Raw genomic sequence first — 20944 nt, 5'->3', positions numbered from 1 at the left:
TTGCATTTTATAGATGAGAATATATAAGTGTATAGGAATTATGTGATTTATCACAAGTTAGAACCAACATTTGAACCTACAGCTGTCTAATTTCCCCCCACTATCCACAGCACTTGTGTACAAGCATCCTTTGTTTCCATCTGAAGCAGAGTCAGACAAGGCCTAGAAGTGGATACTGTGACCAAAATAGCTAAGTATCTTTTCTGAGCAACCAAAATTGATCCCCAAAAAGAAAGAAAGGTTAGGGTTTTACTTGTCAATACCTTATAAACATCTCAGTTATTGGATTATTTATAAATTCAAACTTCTTAATATAGTATAGAAAATTATTTGGGGCCATTCCTTTTCATTCATTCATTCAGTAAATATTTATCCAGTGTCTCTGTGCTCTAGGCCCTATAGGTCATGGAGAGTTGACAGTGAGCCCAACCCTTACGGAGCTTATAATTTAGTGGGGGAGACATGAGTTAAAAAATCATATACTGCATGTATGTATATTTGTGTGTGTGTGTATAATAGATATTTACAAGTATATTTATATATAATATAAACATGCTTTAAACTGTATGTAGTACTAAAAATCTAGAAGATATACAGTAATATATATGAGAATATTTAACTGTGAGACTCAACTTAGTTTAAAACTTCTTTGAGTAATTGATAAGTGAGTGGAGATCTTAAGGGTGAGTACCTTAGTACAACGCAGAGAGAACAACATACATAGGAAAGGCTGTGTAGTAGGAACGAGCATGGTGCATCCAAGCAGCTGAAAGAAAACCACTCTCTGTAGAGCCTAACAGGAAAATGAGTTGAAGCTAGAGAAGTAGGCCAGATCCAGACGGCAAGACCTTATAACAGGTCAGATAGTAAAGAATTGTAAAAATGAAGTGGAAAGAAATCACTATGAGCTGGGGATTGAGGAAGGGTTCCCAAAGAGATTAGCTTGAGCTGCATCCTAAGGGGTAAAAGGAATGTGACCTGATACATTAAGCTAAATAATCCCAGGGTAAAGACCCTGTAATAGTTGTGATTCCAATGTACTAAGATTTTTGCTGATTCCTTTTCTACCAAAAGATCCTAGAATGAATTAACCTGAGTTTTTGAAATTGAAGCTTGCAGGGCATTTGTATTACACAATGCCTCCATGAAATAGGTTTGATTTCACAAATGGAACTATCTTTACTTCGAAATCCTTTACTAAGAAATACTTTATTTGCTATTATTATATAGTTTCTACTACATAATATGTAAACGTGAAAGCTGTGATTCTCAACCTTATGCTACAATTAAAATCACCTGGGGAGCTTTTGGCACTCTCGATGCCCAGGCCACACCTTAGAACAATTAAATCAGAATCACAGGAAGCAGACTTGGCCCAATGGATAGGACATCCACCTATCACATGGGAGGTCTGCGGTTCAAACCCTGGGCCTCCTTGACCTCTGTGGAGCTGGCCCATGCGCAGTGCTGATGCACGCAAGGAGTGCCCTGCCATGCAGGGGTGTCCCCCGTGTAGGGGAGCCCCACGCGCAAGGAGCACGCCCGGTAAAGAGAGCTGCCCAGCGTGAAAGAAAGTGCAGCCTGCCCAGGAATGGCGCCGCATACACAGAGAGCTGACACAACAAGATGACGCAACAAAAAGAAACACAGATTTCCGGTGCCACCGACAAGGATAGAAGCGGTCACAGAAGAACATGCAGCAAATGGACACAGAGAGCAGACAACCTGGGGGTGGGGGGAAAGGGAGAGAAATAAATAAATCAGAATCACAGGGAGGTGGGATGCAGACATCGGTATTTTTTAAAGCTTCTTAGGTGATTGCAATGTGCCACCAAAGTGAAGAATCACTATTTAAAAATAATTTTTAAACATAGAGATTATTTGAACTTTTCCCTTTTTTAAAATATTTGCAAAAATTAGTGGTCTTTTAAAATTAATTGCTTTGACTGCTGATAAGAATAACAGGTCAGGTTAAGGGAAGAGAGCTAAGATGCAACATCTCCTTTTATAGGATTGTCCAATTTAGTAAAGTTCATAAAAAGCTTTTTTGAAGTAATTGTCTCAGTATTGTGATGCTTTAAATGAATTTAGATTGGCTTTTTAGCTTTTCATGTCTAGTTTTTTAGACCACATTGAAGAATCCAAGAAGTAGAGAACAGTGTGAGTCCCCAATTTTATTTATAAGGTCTTGTATGATATCTGGATGGGAATTATAAGAACGATCAGTTTGCTTAGTGCACTTTCATATGCATTACTTAATTTGGTTCCTTAACTCTCTGAGGAAAGTACTACTGTCCTCAGTGACAGGGAATGGCTTTCTTAAGGGTCACATCCAGCTGGTATTAGAGCCTGTCCTTGTATTCTTAAACTGTTTGAGGTCCAAAAATGTGTCCTCTATGTTATACCTCACTGTCTCTTGATTCTGTCCTCTCTACTCAATTTCTTGTCCCACCACAAATGGTTTTTTTACCATAGAATTTCTAACTTTGTCTTCACTGTTTCCCCATCCAATTTTTCTCTTCTATTCATCCTGAACCCTCCATTTCTCCACAATTAAGATGCTTACTTTTTTTGGCCACCTCATTCCCAGACTTTTGGATTGCCTGCCAAGCTGTGACTCCCCCCTCCTGGGAATCATTGGAAATGTGCTAAACCCAATGTTTAGTTTGGTCCTCATCTTACTTGATCTAAAGTGACATTTGAGCCATTGATCTCCTTGAAAAAAATTTTTTAACCCAACTTGCAGGATATCATACTTGTCTTGTTATTTTTCTACTTTCTGGCTAATCAGACTCAATTTCCTTTACAGGTCCTTACTCATCTTCCCAAAACTCTAAATGTTGGAATGTTCCATGCCTCAGTCCTATCCTCATATGCCAATGACTCTTAAATTTCTATCTCTAGCCTAGATTTCCCCCTGAACGTAGTCTCCGTATTAAGCTGTATTACTCAATATGCAGTGACATTAAAATAAAGTTTTTTTAAGTAGAGGAGTTAGTCCATTTCAAAGACATTTACTAACTACTTTTTTTACATTAGCACCCCAGCACTTGAAGAATTTTAGTCTACTGGAGAGGAGACAGACAAATTTACAAATAACTTAATGCAGCCTGAAAGATGCTATAAAAGTTATGTACATAGTGCTGTAAGAAAATTTTTCTTTAAAGTATAAGTTTTAGAATTAGGGACAGTTTCTCTATTTTAACCCATTTGTAAAAACTAGTACCTACAGCACAACATTGTAAATGTAATTAATGTCACTGAATTGTACACTTAGAAATGGATGAAGTGATAAATTTTATGGTATATATATATGTTAGCACAATAAAAATTTATTTAAAAAATAAATTGATTAAAATAATACTTTTCTGGGTATCTAAGTTGCACAAATTTACTGTTTTCTGTATTAGCCCTTTAATTTTGTCAATTTATTCACCAACCAGCTACAGCAACCAATAAGAATGAGTAAATTATAATTGTAAAAAACTAGTACATACATAAATTTGTATTTTGGTATAAGGTGAAATTCATTGAACTGAAGATGCATGTAGTTTGAGAAGCCAGACTTGCTTGATTTGAGGATTTATTAGTGGCTAAAGAAGTATTGGTCACTAAATTTAAAAGACATAGGCAATGAAATTGTTTAGAGTATTAACATTCCAGTTAGGAAAGTTCTTTAATTTTGTAATAAGAGGTAATGAGATTGTATTTATAAAAAAAATTTATAAATTTGTCAAAACCAACCAAATGTTGATAAATGAAATATGACCAAGGTTATTGTTAAATGTTTTCCCTTTTACAATCTCTTTTATTACATGTGGCCTTTCAAAGTTTTTGTAACTTCTGAAAGTTACAGAAGAGACTAGCCTCTTATCTTTTCATCTCGGTCACAAAATACGAGGGAAGATATTATTTATACATTTATCACATTTATTAAGCATGTATTCTAGCCACTGTGCTACTTACTCTCTAATTATAAAATGATAAAGTAAATGAGGAACAGAGAAGGCAAACATTTGGCAAATAAAATAATTCTAGAAATTAGTGCTTTCTAAACTATTTGAAGATATACTTGTATCACTTCTAGTAAAAAGTTTGAGCTTACATTCACGTTATCTGTTATATACATTTATCTATTTATGAATTATATATGTAGATGTATAAGACATATACATAAAATACAAAAGTATGAGATAGATGAAATGATGTTTTTAACGGTCTTACTAATTTTGATGGCTTCATGCAATCTTTGGCTAATATACCAAGGCACAATATATATATTAGGGTGAGGTTTATCATTGATTGTGATGAATGTAAATCCGTATTTCATATGGTCTTGCTTACTTTGATTTTTTATGGCTGACTTATGATAAATGATAACATTATTGTTTTTATGTGTAAAAGAAGAAATTCTGCTATTTATATTTATTATATTACTAATATTATCTTTGGTTCATTGTTTCTTTGTAGAGATATTTCAAAGTGATAATATAATCCTAAATACACTTTCCAGGGCACACACAAACTGCAGTGTGTTGTAGGCAAAGGCATAAGTAAGGGCATTGGAATTAGGATATCATCTATAACTGACTACATAGAGATGACATTTTCATCTATATATTAAATATTAGTAAGGATTAATTTCCTAATCTTCTGATGAAAAAAATAGAAGTTCCAATATATTCTTCCCACCTCTTATGTACTGTTTTTTTAAAAATGTTTGTTTTTGTGGTAAAATATACTGAAAATAACTTATCATTTTAACAGTTTTTAAGTATACAATTTAGTGGCATTAAGTACATTGACAGTGTTGTTTAATAATGACGACTTTATATTTCAAGAACTTTTGCATCATCCAAAACAGAAGTTCTGTACACATTAAGTAATAACTCCCCATTCCCCTATTCCTTCAGCCCCTAGTAACCACTAATCTACTTTCTGTCTCTGAATTTGCATATTTAAGATAACTCATATAAATGGAATCACACATTTGTCCTTTTATGGCTTGCTTATTTCATTCAGGATAATGTTTTCACAGTTCCTTAATATTGTAACATGTACCAGCACTTCATTTCTTTCATGGCTGAATAATATTTTACTGTATGTATATATCACATTTTGTTTATCTATTGGTCTGTTGATGGACACTTGGATTGTTTCCACCTTTTGGCTCTTATGAATAATGCTGCTCTGAATGTTGGCTTACAAGTATCTGAGTCCCTTCTTTCACTTCTTTGGGGTATGTACATAGGAGTGGAAGTGCTGAGTCATATGGTAATTCTGTGTTTAACTTTCTGAGGAATCACCAAACTCTTTTCCATAGGGATTATACCACTTTATATTCCCAGCAGCAATTTATGAGAGTTTGGTTCTCCACATTCTTTCCAACACTTACTTTCTATTTGTTTTTTTTAGTAGCCATCCTACTTAATTTGAAATGTATCTCATCATAATTTTTTTATACCTGCCCCTAGATGGCTCCCTCATCTATCTGTTTGCTGTTTCTGCTTGCTGTTCCCGTTCGTTGTTTGCAGTTGCTGTCTGGTCAGTGTTCTGCTCATTGTGTTCTCACTGTGTCTGTTTGCTTTGTCAGCTTCTTGTGTTCTCGCTGTGTCTGCTTGTTATGTCTGCTTGTCTTTTTTAGAAGGCATCAGGAACCAAACCTGGGACTTCCTGTGTGGGAGGTGGGCACCCAACTGTTTAAGCCACATCTGCTCCCTCCTCATTGTGTCTGCTCTTTGCATTTGCTCGTTGCACCTGCTTATTACATCTGCTCGTCTTCTTTAGGAGGCACTGGGAGCTGAACCTGGAACCTCCCATGTGAGAACCACTGCTTGAGCTACACCTGCTCCCCACTCATCATAATTTTGATTTGTATTTTTCTAATGGCTTATGCTGTTAAGTCTCTTTTCATGTGCTTATTGACCATTTGTATATCTTCTTTGGAGAAATGTCTATTCAAATTCTTTGCTCATTTTTTTAAAGGGTTAACTTAACAAGGATTTATTCACAAGAGTACTTGAAAGTATAGAAAAATAACAGAAAAGCAAAACAAATAAAGAGGATCCAAACAAATGTTCACTCTGTAGCTTTTGACTTGCACCCTGTGTACATATATCTAGGGTACAGAGGGCCACCAACATGTACCAGTACAGTATAAGAACCCTGTATTACACTTTTTTTAAGCCACATTTTGATTTATTGTGTACACCAGTTTTATCCAGAATGGAACAGGGTCCTCCCCACAGATGCTCAAAGACAGAGCAAACTAATGCATCTCCATTTAGTGTGACCTGTCAACTTAGGTGACATCATCTTTTCCCCAACAGATAGTTTTAGAATACAAATTACCTTGAGAAAACTCAAGTGAAGTGCCGCCAAATGGTGATAAAATATTAATCTTTTGGACTCCTTCAGTCCCTTCCATCAAAAACTTCCTCCTCCTTGTCTGTGTCCAAACTTGTACTTTCATTGGCAGATGTGCAGCTTTCAGACTCCCTTTCCTTCTCCTGAGCTAAGAGTTTCTTGAAAACTTCAAACTGCTCAGCAGAAGAACAGGTGGCCCTGATCACAAACTCAGCTTCTGAAATTCTCGAAATGTCCTTGAGTAAAGGGTTAGGGATCTGGGTCTGACCCTTTTTGTCTGGGGTTTGGTACTGTCCAAGATGCTCGGGGTAAATATGTCTCTGCTTGATTTTAGTTATTGAGAACTGCAGGAACTTCATCTTCATGATGTGCTGGTGCTTAATTCCCATCCTAAAATATGCATACTGTAATTTGTATACCAATTTGTCAGGGTCCTCCCAAAGAACAGAGGGGCACCCGTACAAAATCTCCATTACTTGCTGTACCGTGAAAAGGCATTTATCCTTGAGAACCCCAACAATGTCTTCAGTGTCCCACTGATGCATGGTGAAAATTTCAAGGCAACACTGAAGTACCCTTTTTAGTTTCCCTTCTTCAAGCCCGAGCTTTTGTAGGTAACTGGAGTGCCTCTTCATCTGCACCACAGGCAGTTTCAATAACTGAGGACTTTTCAAGGCCGCACACACAGGCTCTGGATTCAGACCTAAGAGTATTAATTCTGAAATGATGTCCAGCAGCTGTTGAGGACTGGTACCTGGCTGCATGCTGAATAATTCACTAATATGGGCATCACTGAAACTCATGCCCAGGAAGGAATCGATGACCTTCTCCTGCCCCAAGGACTGCTAAGCCATAGGAGTCATCTTCTCAGGGAGGTGATGAGTAATATTTGTCTTGCATTCTGGTTCTTGTACATGCTTTTTGCACCTAACAGAGGCTAATTCCTCAAGGCTCCCTACACTGGAGACTGCAGTCAGTTTATGCAACAAAAAAGTTGTTGTCGTTTTCTGTTCTCCAAAATAAAGAGTTTGCCTAGAAATATGAGGCCAGGTAAGAGGAATAAAGTGGAGCCAATCAAAGACCTGCTGGCTGAGGGCGGCCATGGCACAGGGTTGACAACAGGGCCTGCATTACACTCTTCAACATACCTTTAAGATCATGCTGTGGACCAAGAAAAGGAAAACTTAGAAAAAGGCAATATGTTGATTGGGAATAAACATTCATATATAGCAATCATGTCTTCAGTGTCTACATTTGTCTTTATGTCTTTTACCCATATTGTTGTTTGTGCTTTTGGTGTCACATCTAATCATTCATTGCCAAATTCAAGGTAATGAAGATTTTCCCAAAATTATCTTCTAAGGGTTTTACAGTTTTCGCTCATATTTAGGTCACTGATCCATTGTTGTAGTTAATTTTTTTTTTTTAAGATTTATTTTTATTTCTCTTCCCTTCCCCCCCCCTCAAGTTGTCTGTTCTTTGTGTCCATTTGCTGCATGTTCTTCTTTGTCCGCTTCTGTTGTCAGCGGCACGGGAATCTGTGTGTTTTTTTGTTGCGTCATCCTGCTGTGTCAGCTCTCCATGTGTGTGGCACCATTCTTGGACAGGCTGCACTTTCTTTCACACTGGGCGGCTCTCCTTACAGGGCACACTCCTTGCGCGTGGGGCTCCCCTCCACGGGGGCACCCCTGCATGGCACAGCACTCCTTGCGTGCATCAGCACTGCACGTGGGCCAGCTCCACACAGGCCAAGGAGGCCTGGGGTTTGAACCGTGGACCTTCCATGTGGTAGACGGATGCCCTATCCATTGGGCCAAGTCTGCTTCCCTTGAGTTAGTTTTTCATATATGAAGTAGGGGTCCAACTTCATTCTTTTGCATGTATATATCCAGTTTTTCTAATACTATGTTTCGAAAAGGCTATTCTTTCCCCCATTGAATTTACTTGGCACCGTTGCTGAAGTTGGCCATAGATGTATGGGTCTGTTTCTGGATTTCAGTTCTATTCCATTGGTTCGTATGTCTGCCCTTAGGCCAGTACCACACTGTTTTGATTACTGTAGCTTTGTAGTACATTTTGAAACCAGGAATTGTGAGTCCCCTCCAACTTTGTTCTTCTCTCTCAAGATTGTTTTGGCTTTTTTTTTTTTGGTTCCTTGGAGTTCCATATGTATTTGGGTACAAGCTTCTCCATATTTGCAAAACAAAAAATCTTTTGAGATTTTTAAATTGGGATTGTGTTGAATCTGTAGATTGCTGTGAATAGTATTAATTTAACGTCTTAACAATGCTATTTTCTAATCCACTAACATGGTGTATCTTACCATTTATTTAGAGCAACTTTAATGTTTTTCAGAAGCGTTCTATAAATTTACTACACAAGTCTTTTACCACCTTAGTTAAATTTACTCCTAGATATTTTATTCTTCTAGGTTATATTGTAAATACAGTTGTTTTCTTAATTTCCTCTTGGGATTATTTATTGTTGAGGTACAGAAACACAGTTGACTTTTTTTTTTTTAATGTTCCCCCTCCCCACCACCACTTACTGCTTCCTTGCTGTCTGCTCTCTGTGTCCATTCGCTGCGTGTTCTTCTGTTTCTGCTTGTCTCCCTTTGTTGCATCATCTTGCTGCTCTAGCTCTCTGTGGGTGCAGGCCAGCCCTGGGAAGTGAACCCAGGGCCTCCCATATGGTAGATGAAAGCCCAGTTGGTGAGCCACATCTGCTTCTCTAGAAACACAATTGACTTTTGAGTGTTGATCTTGTACCTTGCCACTTTGCTGATTTTTCTTCTCTAGTAGTTTTCTTGTGGATTTTCTATATATAAAATCATGTCATCTGAAAATATTTAACTTCTTCCTTTCCAATTTGGATATCTTTTATTTCTTTTTCTGGCCTAATTTCTCTGGCTAGAACTTCTAATACAATATTGAATAGTAGTGGTCAAATTGGGCATCCTTATCTTGTTTCTGATTTTAAGGGACATGTTTTCAGTCTTTTACCATAGAGTATGAAGTTATATGTGACTTTTTCATATATGGCCTTTATCATATGCCTGTTTTTCTGAGTGTTTTTATCAAGAGAGGGTGCTTAATTTTTGTGAAAGACCTTTTCTGCATCTGTTGAGGTAATCGTGTCACTTTTTTCCTTGGTTATATTTATGTGGTGTATTACAATGATGTTGAACCATTCCTGAATTCCTGGGATAACTCCTTTGTCATGGTGTATTATTTTTTAAAATATGCTAATGGATGTGATTTGCTAGTATTTTAAGGATTTTTGCATCTACATTCATGAGAGAAATTGGTCAGAATTTTCTTGTGATGACTTTATCAGTTTTTCTTTTTTAAATCGGTAATATAAGCCTCATCAAATGAGGAAGTGTCCTCTCCTCTTGAATTCTATTTCTGTACTTGTTATAAATTTATTGAGGTTTTCTATTTCTTCTCAAGTTAGTTTAGGTAATTTATCCATTACTAGGAATTTTCCATTTCATCTAGATTATCTAATTTGTTGGCATTCAGTCGTTCACAGTATTCACTTATAATCCTTTTTATTTCTGCTAGGTAATGGTGTCACCATTTTCATTTCTGATTTTATTTTTTGTGTCTTTTATCTTTTTTCCTTGTCAAAGTTTAGTCAGTTTAATTAATTTTTTTATAGAGCCTACTTTCAATTTCTTTTCTCATTTGCATTTCTATTCACCATTTCATTTACCTCTGCTCTAATCTTTATTATTTCCTTCTACTAACATTGGATTTATTTTGGTCTTCTTTTCCTAGTTCCTTAAGATGTGAAGTCAGGTTATTGATGTCAGATTGTTCTTATTTTGTAGTATAGTGGGCATAGATATAAATTTCCCTCTGAGTACTGTCATGGCTGCATCCCATAAGTTTTCAAATACTGTGTTTTTGCCTTCATTTCTTAATATTTTCTAATTGCCCTTATTATTTCTTCTTTAACCCACTGGTTGTTTAAGAATGTGCTCTTTAATTTACACATATTTTTAAATTTTTCAGTTTTTTTCTTTTCTTTCTAGTTTTTCATTGTAGTTGGAGAAGTTACATTGTATGATTTCAAATTTTTATATTTATTGAGGCTTGTCTTAACAAAGCTCAGTAAGGAAACAGAGTGCTTGAACAACACTATAAACCAAGTAGATTGAACAAAACATTTATAGAACACTTCTCCTGATGACAGCGGATACACATTCTTTTCAAGTGCACATGGATCATTTTCCATGATAGATTATACTTTAGGACATAAAACAGGTCTATGAAATGTTTTTAAAGTTTTTGATTTTTAAAAATCATCTTATGCTATTGCCAAAAGCCTTAATCTTCCAACCTAATGAGAAAATTAATCTCTGTGAACAATAGTTTTGTGGATTTTTTAAAGCTTCTTTTAAAATTAAATAGATAAGGAGACCATACCTAACAAGTGTATAGTTTAATGAGTGAAAATAAGGCAAACATACTTGATTCCAGCAGGCAGATTAATAAATAGAAGTCTTCTAGACTCCCCAGATGCTTGCCATGGGCCTTGTCCCAGTTAAAACCTCCTCACTCTCCACGAAAGTAACTTCTTTCCTGACTTTTATAGTAATCCTGTTTTTGCATTTCTTTATACTTTTCTGACCCAAATGTTTATTGGTAGTCTTTTGATCTTTGCCATTAATTTGAAGGGTATTTATCAGTCTGGATTTTACTGATTATATATCCATGTACAGGTCAGCATATTTCTCTGTCATATTTTCTGCACATGGGCAGCTGGATTTGAGGCTCAGTCAGTCTCATGTTTGATCCCTTTGACAGGACCCTGTCATTAGGAAGTACATAATATGTGTCTTTCTGTGGTGTTAGCAGTTGTTGATGCTCATTACCTAGTTTCATTAATTCACTGGGGATTATACAATGGTTTTCATGCATAATACAAAAATCATGCAAAAAAAAAAAAAGATTTCCATATACCACCCTATTATTGACACCTTGCATTGATATGGAATTATATTTCTTAACATTTGTTGAAAGCATATTTTTATAATTGTTCAGTTAACTATAGTATAATATAGTGGTTTAATTTAGAGTTTACTGTTTGTGTAGTTCAAGTCAATGGATTTTTCTTAAAATTTTTATTATTACCATATTTGCAACCTAAAATTTTTCTTTTTAACCACATTCAAATATATAGTCCAGTGCTGTTAGTTATGTTCACAGTGTTGAGCTATGATCACCCCATCCATTAACAAATTTTTCCATCACCCCAAATAGAAACTTTTTACTATATAAACATTAACTCCCAAATTCCTACCCTTACTCGGCCTCTAGTGACCTGTATTCTGGTTTCTGACTCTATGAATTTGCTTATTCCAATTATTTCATATCAGTGAGATCATACAATATTTGTCCTTTTGTGCCTGGATTATTTCACTCAACATGATCTCTTTAAGGTTCATCCATGTTGCAGATATCAGAACTTCATTCCTTTTTATGGCTGAATAATATTCCATTGTGTGTAGCTATCACATTTTGTTTATTCATTCACCAGTTTGATGGACACTTTACTTGCTTCAGTATTTTGGCAAATGTGAAAATGCCGCTGTGAACATATCTATTCAGATCCCTCCTTTCAATTATTTTGGGTATATACCTAGAAGTGGGATTGCTAGGTCTCGTGGTAACTCTACACATACCTTTCTGAGGACCCGCCAAACTATTTTCCACAGCAACTGCGCCATTTTACATTCCCACCAACAATAAATGAGTACTCCTATTTCTCCACCTCCTTTCCAACACTTATAATTTTCTGTTTTGGTTGTTGTTTTTAAATAGATCCATAATAGCGGGTTAAAATGGTGTCTCTTTGCATTCCCCTAATGAATAATGATGTTGAGCACCTTTTCATGTACTTTTTGGCCATGTGACTATCTTCTCTGGAGAAATGTCTATTCAAGTCTTTTGCCCATTAAAAAAATATTTTTTAATTTATATTTTTTATTTTTTATTGAAGTATATCGTTTTTACATGAACACATATAAACAATAAGTATATAGTAAAGATTGCAAACTTATAAAATAAACATACATAACATCACACAGGGGTCTCATACATCACCCCTCCACCAACTCTTTGCATTGGTGTGCAACATGTTACAAACTATGCAAGACCATCATCAAAATATTACTATCAACTGTAGTCCTTACCTTACATTTGGTGTATTTTTCCCCCAACCCAGACTTTTTTTTTTTTAATATATTTTTTGTTACAGATATTGTGAACTTGCAAAACAATTATACAGATGTGTAGATTTCCCACACAACTCCTCACCCTGGTGGAACATTTGTTACAGATTTTGAGGTAATATCATCAGACTATTAACCACCAGTCATGGCCCATAGCATACATTTGGTACACTTTTTTCATTCACCTCCATTATCAACACAGTACAGCTTGGCATTGATGCAAGAATATTATAATATTGCTGTTAACCACAATCTATAGGTTACAACAATTGTAGTTTTCCCATGTTTCTCCATATTCCCATCACCCTGCAATAGTGATACGCATCTGCTCTAGCTCACAGAAGGACTCTCTTACATTTGTACCCTTAACCACAATTCTCAGCTGCCTCTGGGTTCATTGTGTTATTCAGTACCTAGATTATTCTTTAGCTTTCTTTCTATTGACATTTACTTCCCCAGACTACCTTTTTCAGTCACAATCCTATTTATAAACCAGTTGCTACTCACTATAATGTGTTACTATCAACTTTATCCATCTCCACACTTTTACAGTCAAGTTAATTAAAACTTCTACGTACATTAAGCATCCATAGTCCTTCTCAACCTTCCTCTTATCTCTTTATAACCTATACTCTAGGGGGTTTTTTTGGTTTGTTTTTATTTATTTCTCTCCCTTCCCTGGCCCCCCACCCAGTTGTCTGCTTTCTGTGTCCATTTGCTGTGTGTTCTTCTGTGTCTGCTTGTATTCTTGTCTGCAGCACCCAGAATCTTTATCTCATTTTTTTGTCGTGTCATCTTGCTGCGTCAGGTCTCCGTGTGTGCAGCACCATTCCTGGGCAGGCTGCTCTTTTTCGCACTGGGCGGCTCTCCTTACAGGGCACACTCCTTGCGCGTGGGGCTCCCCTATGCGGGAGACACCCCTGCATGGCAGGGCACTCCTTGCGTGCATCAGCACTGTGCGTGGGCCAGCTCACCACATGGGTCAGGAGGCCCTAGGTTTGAACCTTGGACCTCCCATGTGGTAAACATACGCCCTATCTGCTAGGCCAAATCTGCTTCCTATACTCTAGGTTTTAATTTCATGTGTTTATTATTTGTATTTACTTCATACTAATGAGACCATCCAATATTTGTCCTTTTGTGTCAGGCTTACTTGCTTAGTGTAATGTCTTCAAGACTCATCCATGTTATCACATATGTCCCAATTTCATTTCTTCTTACTGCAGCATAGTATTCCATTGCACGTATATACATTTTGTTTATCCATTCATTGGTGAATGGACACTTGGGTTGTTTCCATCTTTTGGCAATTGTGAACAACACCGCTATGAACATTGCTGTGCAGATATCTGTTTGTGTCATAGTTTTTAGTTCTTCTGGATATATCCCTAGTAGAGGAATTGCTGGATCATATGGCAGTTCTATATTTAGCTTCCTGAGGAACCGCCAAACTGTCTTCCACAGAGGCTGCACCATTTTACACTCCAACCAACAGTGAAGGAGTGTTCTTATTTCTCCACCAGTTGCTACTCACTATAATGTGTTACTATCAACACATTAAGTGCTCCAGCACTTATCGTTGTCTGTTTTTTTAAGTAATGGACATTCTATTTGGTGTTAGATGATATCTCATTGTTTTAATTTACTTTTCCCTAATAGCTAGTGATATGGAACATTTTTCATGTGCTTTTTGGCCATTTGTTTTCCCTCTTTGAAGAAATGTCTATTTAAATCTTTTGTCCATTTTTTAATTGGATTGCTTGCTCTTTTATTGTTAAGTTGTATGATCTCTTTATATAGAATGGAAATCAAACCCTTATCGTATAAGTGTTTTCCAAATATTTTCTCCCATCGACTGGACTGCCTTTTCACCTCTTGATGAAGTCCTTTGAATCACAGAAATTTTTAAGTTTGAGGAGGTCCCATTTATCCATGTTTTCTTTAGTTGCTCGTGCTCTTGGTATAAGGTTTAAGAATCCACCACCTACCACCAGGTCTTGAAGATGTTTCCCTACATTTTCTTCTAGGAGCTTTATTGTACTTCCTTTTATATTTAGGTCTTTGATCCATTTTGAGTTAATTTTTGTATAAGGTGTGAGGTAGGAGTCTTCTTTCTTTCTTTTGGCTGTGGATATCCAGTTCTCCCAACACTACTTGTTGGATAAACTGTTCTGCCCCAACTGGGAGGGCTTGATAGGCTTGTCAAAAATCACTTGGCCGTAGATGGTCAGGGTCTGTTTCTTAACCGTCAGTTCGGTTCCATTGGTCTATGTGTCTGTCTTTAGGCCAATACCATGCTGTTTTTACCACTGTAGATAGGTAATATGATTTAAAGTCTGCAAGTGAGAGTCCTCCACCTTCACCTTTCCTTTTTAAGATGTTTCTGGCTATTCGTGGCCTCTTACCCTTCCAGATAAATTTGATAATTTGTGTTTTACATTTGCTTAAAAAATGCTGTGGAATTTTTATTGGAATTGCATTGAATCTGTATATCAATTTGGGTAGAACTGATATCTTAATGATCTTTAGTCTTCCAATCCATGAGCATGGAATGTTCTTCCAATTATTTAGGTCTTTTTTGATTTCTTTTAGCAATGCATTATAGTTTTCTGAATACTAAGTACTTTGCATTCTTGTTAAATTTATTCCTAAATATTTGGTTCTTTTAGTTGCTATTGTAAGTGGAATTTTTTTCCTGACTTCCTCCTCAGATTGTGCATTATTACTGTATAGAAACACCACTGATTTTTGCGTATTGATCTTTTATCCTGACACTGTACTGAAATAATTATTAGCTCTAGCAGCTTTGTTGTAGATTTTTTGGGATTTTCTAGATATATAATCATATCATCTGCAAATAGGGAAAGTTTTAATTCTTCTTTCCAATTTGGATGCCTTTTATTTCTTTCTCTTTCCTAATCGCTCTAGCTAGAACCTTTAGCACTATATTGAACAACCGTGGAGACACTCGGCATCTTTGTCTTGTCTCTGATCTCAATGGTAAAGCTTTTAGTTTTTCACCATTGAGTAGATTGTTAGCTGTGAGTTTTTCATATGTTGAGAAAATTTCCTTCAATTCCTATTTTTTGTAGTATTTTTATAAAGAAAGGATGCTGTATTTTGTCAAATGCCTTTTCTACATCAATTGATAAGATCATGTGATTTTTCTTATTTGATTTATTAATGTGGTGTATTATGCTGATTGATTTTCTTGTGTTGATTCAGCCTTGCATGCCTGGTATAAAACCCACTTGATCATGATGGATAATTCTTTTAATGTGTTGTTGGATTCAATTAGCAAGTATTTTATTAAGGATTTTTACATCTGTATTCATTAGAGAAATGGTCTGTAATTTTCTTTTTTTTGTAATGTCTTCATCTGGCTTTGGTATTAGTGTGATATTGGCTTCATAGAATGTGTTTGGTAGCATTCCTTCTTGTTGAATTTTTTGGAAGAGCTTGAGTAAGATTGGTATTAAATCTTCTTTGAATGCTTGGTAGAACTCACCTTTGAAACCGTCTAGTCCTGGGCTTTTCATTTTGGGAAGCTGTTTGATGACTTTTTCAATCTCTTGTGATTGTTTTGTTGAGGCCTTCTATTTCTTCTAGTGTCGGTGTAGGTTGTTTGTACATTCCTACAAATTTTTCCATTTCATCTACATTGTGTAGTTTTTGAGCATAAAGTTGTTCATAGTATCCTCTTATGATCTCCCTTATTTTTGTGGGGTCAGTAGTAAGGTTCCCCTTTTCATTTTTTATTTCATTTATTTGCATCTTCTCTCTTTTTTCTTAGTCTAGCTAAGGGTTTGTCAATTTTGTTAATCTTCTCAAAGAACCAACTTTTGGTTTTGTTAATTTTCTTTCTTTTTTTTGTTCTCAATTTCATTTATTTCTGCTCTGATCTTTGTTATTTCATTCCTTCTACTTGCTTTAGGATTACCTTGCTGTTCTTTTTCTAGTTCCTCCAGCTGTGTAGTTAGGTCATTGATTTTAGTTCGTTCTTTTTTAATGTAAGCATTGAGGGCTATAAATTTTTCTTTCAACACTGCCTTTTCAGCATCCCATAGGTTCTGGTATGTTGTATTCTCATTATCATTCATCTCACGATACTTATTGATTTCTCTTGAAATTTCTTCTTTGACCAACTGATTATTTAAGAGTGTGTTGTTTAATCTCCATATATATGTGAATTTTCCCTTTATTTGCTGCTTGTTGATTTCCAGCCTTACTCCATTATGATCAGAGAAAATGCTTTGTATAATTTCAGTTTTGTCGAATTTACTGAAATCTGCTTTGTGTCCCAACATATGGCCTACCCTGGAGAAAGATCCATGAGCACTTGAAAAGAATGTATATCCTGCTGTTTTGGGGTCCAGTGTTCTGTATATGTCTATTAGGTTTAGCCCATTTATCGTATTATTCAAGCTCTCTGTTTCTTTATTGATCTTCTGCCTAGATGGTCTATCCAGTGCTGAGAGTGGTGTATTGAAGTCTCCAACTATTATTGTAGAGATGTCTATTTCTCTCTTCAGTTTTACCAGTGTTTGCCTTATGTGTCTTGGGGCATCCTGATTAGGTGCATATATATTTATGATTGTTATTTCTTCCTGGTGAATCATCCCTTTTCTTAATATGTAATGTCCTTTCTTGTCTCTAATAACAGTTTTGCTTTTAAAGTCTGTATCATCTGATATAAGTATAGCTACCCAGCTTTTTTTTTGGTTCCTGCACGCATGGAATATCTTTTTCCAACCTTTCACTTTCAATTTATTGGTACCCTTGGATCTAAGGTGAGTCTCTTGCAGACAACATATAGATGGCTTATATTTTCTTATCCATTCTGCCAGTCTGTGTCTTTTGATTGGAGATTTTAATCCATTAACATTCAATGTTATTACTGTAAAGGCAGTTCTTATTTCACCCATTTTGATCTTTGTGTTTTGTCTGTCATTTTATTTTTGACACTTTTATTTACTGTTACTGATACAGTTGTCATTTCTAGACTCTCTTCCAGGCCTCTCTCTCCTGTCTTTTCTTTTCAGGCTATAACACTCCCTTTAGGATTTCCTGCAAAGCTGGTCTTTTTGTTATAAACTCTCTCAGTTTCTGTTGTGTCTGTAAATATTCTAATCTCACTCTCATTTTTAAAAGATAATCTTGCTGAGTATAAAATCCTTGGCTGGCAGTTTTTCTCCTGCACTATCTTAAATATATCATAACACTGCCTTCTTGCTTCCTTGGTTTCTGTTGAGAAATTGGCACCTAATCTTATTGAGTATCCCTTATATGTTATGCATTGCTTCTCTTGCTGCTCTCAGAATTCTGTCTTTATCTCTGGCATTTGACATTCTGATTAGTATGTGTCGTGGAGTTGGTCTATTTGGATTTAATCAGATGGGAGTACATTATGCTTCTTGGACATGGATATCTATGTCCTTCAAGAATTGGGAAGTTTTCCACCATTATTTCTTCAAATATTCTTTCTACCCCTTTTCCCTTCTCTTCTCCTTCTAGGACACCCATGTCATGTATGTTTGCACGTCTCTTGCTGTCATTTAGTTCCCTGAGACCTTGTTCAATTTTTTTCTGTTCTTCATCTCTTCTTTTTGTTTGTTCACTTTAGAAGGCCATGTCTTCGAGCTCACCAGTCCTTTCTTCTGCTTCCTCAAATCTGCTGTTATATACCTCCAGTATATTTTTAATTTCATTTATTGCACCTTTCATTCCCATAAGATCTGCTACTTTCTATGTATGCTTTCAAATTCTTCTTTGTGCTCATCCAGTGTCTTCTTAATATCCTTAATCTCTTTAGCCATCTCATTGAATTTATTAAGGAGATTTGTTTGAACATCTAAGATTAGTTGTCTCAACTCCTTTATGTCATCTGCAGGCTTATCTTGTTCCTTTAATTGGACCATCTCTTCCTGTTTCTTGGTATGGATTGTAATTGTTTGTTGGTGTTTCTGCATCTGGCTTGCTAGATGTATTTATTTTGGGTGCAGTTTCTCCCTTTAGTTTAGGGGTTTCTTATCTTTTCTCCTTCGCTGGTTGTGTAGTAGGAGCCAAGGATGTAGTTGGTGCTGTAAGCTATGGAGGCTGAAGCTGCCTACATTGCCCCAGGAAGTGATTAAGCTTCTCCCACCTTTCTCCTCTGTCAGCGGTAGGGACAGAGCTGTAGACGTGTATAATAACCCCAGTTGGGCACAAGACTGTAGTCACCTGGAGACACTGCTGAAGCTTCACACCCCTTCCTCCCCTACCTTAGGCAGGGATGGAGCTATAGTTTTGGTCAGCAATCTTTGCTGTGTAGGTCCAAAATGATCACAGTTGCTCAGGTAAACTGATGTATCACCAGACCCTCTCCCTGCTGGGAGTGGGAATGGACCCCGTGGAGGGCCCAACAATCTAATCTCTGTGGGCCAAATATTCCTGCAGTTGCCCTGAGAGGCTGAGGGAGTACTGTCCCTTCTGCCCTTTAGGGAGTGGGAACAGAATCACAAATGCTCAACAATTCAGTCCCTTGTAGGCTGAAAGTACCCACCATTGCCTAGAGAGGCTAAGGGAGCACCAGCTCCCTCCTATCCTATTGGGTGGTAGGGGTGGTTCTATGGGTGCTCAACAGTTCAGTCCCTTTAGGCCAAGAATGCCTGCTGTTGCCTGGAGAGGTTGAGGTAACACCAGCCCCCTTCTTTCCTCGTAAGGTATGGGGTTGGATCCACAGGCACCTGACAGTTCAAGCCCTGTTGGCTGAAAGTACCCACCGTTGTCCAGAGAGGCTGTGGAGAGAGCAGACCGCTCCTATCCTATTGGGGGCGGGGGTGGATTCATAGGCATTCAATAGTCCAGTCCATGCAGGCTGAAGGTCTGCTGTTGCCCAAAAAGGCTATGGAAAGACCAGCCTCCTTCTTTCCTTTTGAGGGGGTGAGGGTGAGTTCACAAGTACCCACCAGACCAGGCTGTGTGGGCCAAAAGCACCTGCGGTTACCCAAAGAGGCTGGGCAAACACAGTCTATCTCTTATCCTATTGGGGATAGACATGGAGCCACAGGTGCCCATCAGGCTTGTGTAGCTCAAAACTGTTTGAAGGTGCCCTGAAAAGTTGAGGCAACACCAGCCCTCTTCCTATCCTGTGGGGGGACAGAGGTGGAGATGGGCTCAAAGGCACTCAACAAATCTGTGTGGGCTGAAAACTCCTGCCATTGCCTGAAGAGGCTGAGGATACCCAGTTCCTCTCCTATTCTCTTGGGGTGCAGAGATGCAGCCCCAGGTGTCTGACTATTCAGCTCTGCCAATGGAGAGCACTTGCAGTTGCCTAGAGAACCTGGTGCAGGACCCGCCAGCTACCTCTCTGCTGGAGGTGGGGCTGGAGCCTAGGCTAGGGCTGCAGTTTGATCTTGGTGGAAAGAAGCCCATCCCTAACCTCACGGGATTTCAGTCAGCCAGGCTTCTACTCATGCCAGGGGGCAGAGTCAAAATGGTGACTACTGGACTTTCCCGCTTGGAGATGCATAGACCCCAGCTGTCTGTAACATTATTCTTTAGCTAGCTGAGTCCACTGATCAGTAGCTGAGGTCAGTGGACATCTGTCTTTTTCTCTACCATTTATGGGAAATGGAGCTTCCAGCTCCAGCTACAGAATAGCTCCTGAGGTGGCTTGCGCCCCTAGAGTAGGATGGGCACCAGCCTCTGTGGCATGGCTTGCAGCTTCCCAGAGAGGTGGTGCATGTTTCCCTAGCTTCCCCCTGCCTGAGGTGGAACTGGGGTTTAGGCTAGAACTGCAACCAATCTGGGTGGAAAGAAGCTGGTCCTTTACAAGCACTGATTTTCAGTCAGCGCCACTTCCTCTCATGCCTGGAGCGGAGTCAGGATGGCGGCCACCAGCTTCCCTCTGACTGGACAGGCTCAAAGTTTAGTTTTTCCTAGGTTTCTGCTTAAGCCTGCCAATCCACTAATCAGTAGCTAAAGTCGATGCCACTTTGTGTCTTTCTCCTGTTGTTTTTTTTTTTTAAGATTTTTTTTTAAAAAATTTCTCTCCCCTTCCCTGCCCCCTTCCCCCGGTTGTCTGCTCTCTGTGTCCATTCACTGTGTGTCCCTCTGTGACCACTTCTGTCCTTATCAGCAGCCCGGGAAGCTGTGTTTCTTTATGTTGCGTCATCTTCCTGTGTCAGCTCTCTGTGTGTACAGCGCCATTCTTAGACAGGCTACACTTTCTGTCATGCTGGATGGCTCTCCCTATGGGGCGCACTCCTTGCGCGTGGAGTTCCCCTACGCGGGGGACACCCCTGTGTGGCATGGCACTCCCTATGCGCATCAGCACTGCGCATGGGCCAGCTCCAC

The 20944-nt window shown here is 37.9% G+C and overlaps 1 protein-coding gene and 1 pseudogene across 1 annotated transcript in view; one reads left to right on the top strand and one right to left on the bottom strand.

Moving 5' to 3' along the window:
• The window catches only part of LOC101435536 (protein zyg-11 homolog B), a 308603-nt gene that overhangs the window by 81688 nt on the left and 205971 nt on the right, over window positions 1–20944 (top strand). The window lies entirely within an intron of this gene.
• Window positions 6414–7521, bottom strand: LOC139439571 (transcription termination factor 4, mitochondrial pseudogene; annotated as a pseudogene).

This window comes from Dasypus novemcinctus, chromosome 9, assembly GCF_030445035.2.
Source record: "Dasypus novemcinctus isolate mDasNov1 chromosome 9, mDasNov1.1.hap2, whole genome shotgun sequence".
Taxonomy (NCBI): domain Eukaryota; kingdom Metazoa; phylum Chordata; class Mammalia; order Cingulata; family Dasypodidae; genus Dasypus; species Dasypus novemcinctus.
Note: the sequence above shows the minus strand (reverse complement) of the source record. Positions and strands in the feature narration are given on the sequence as shown.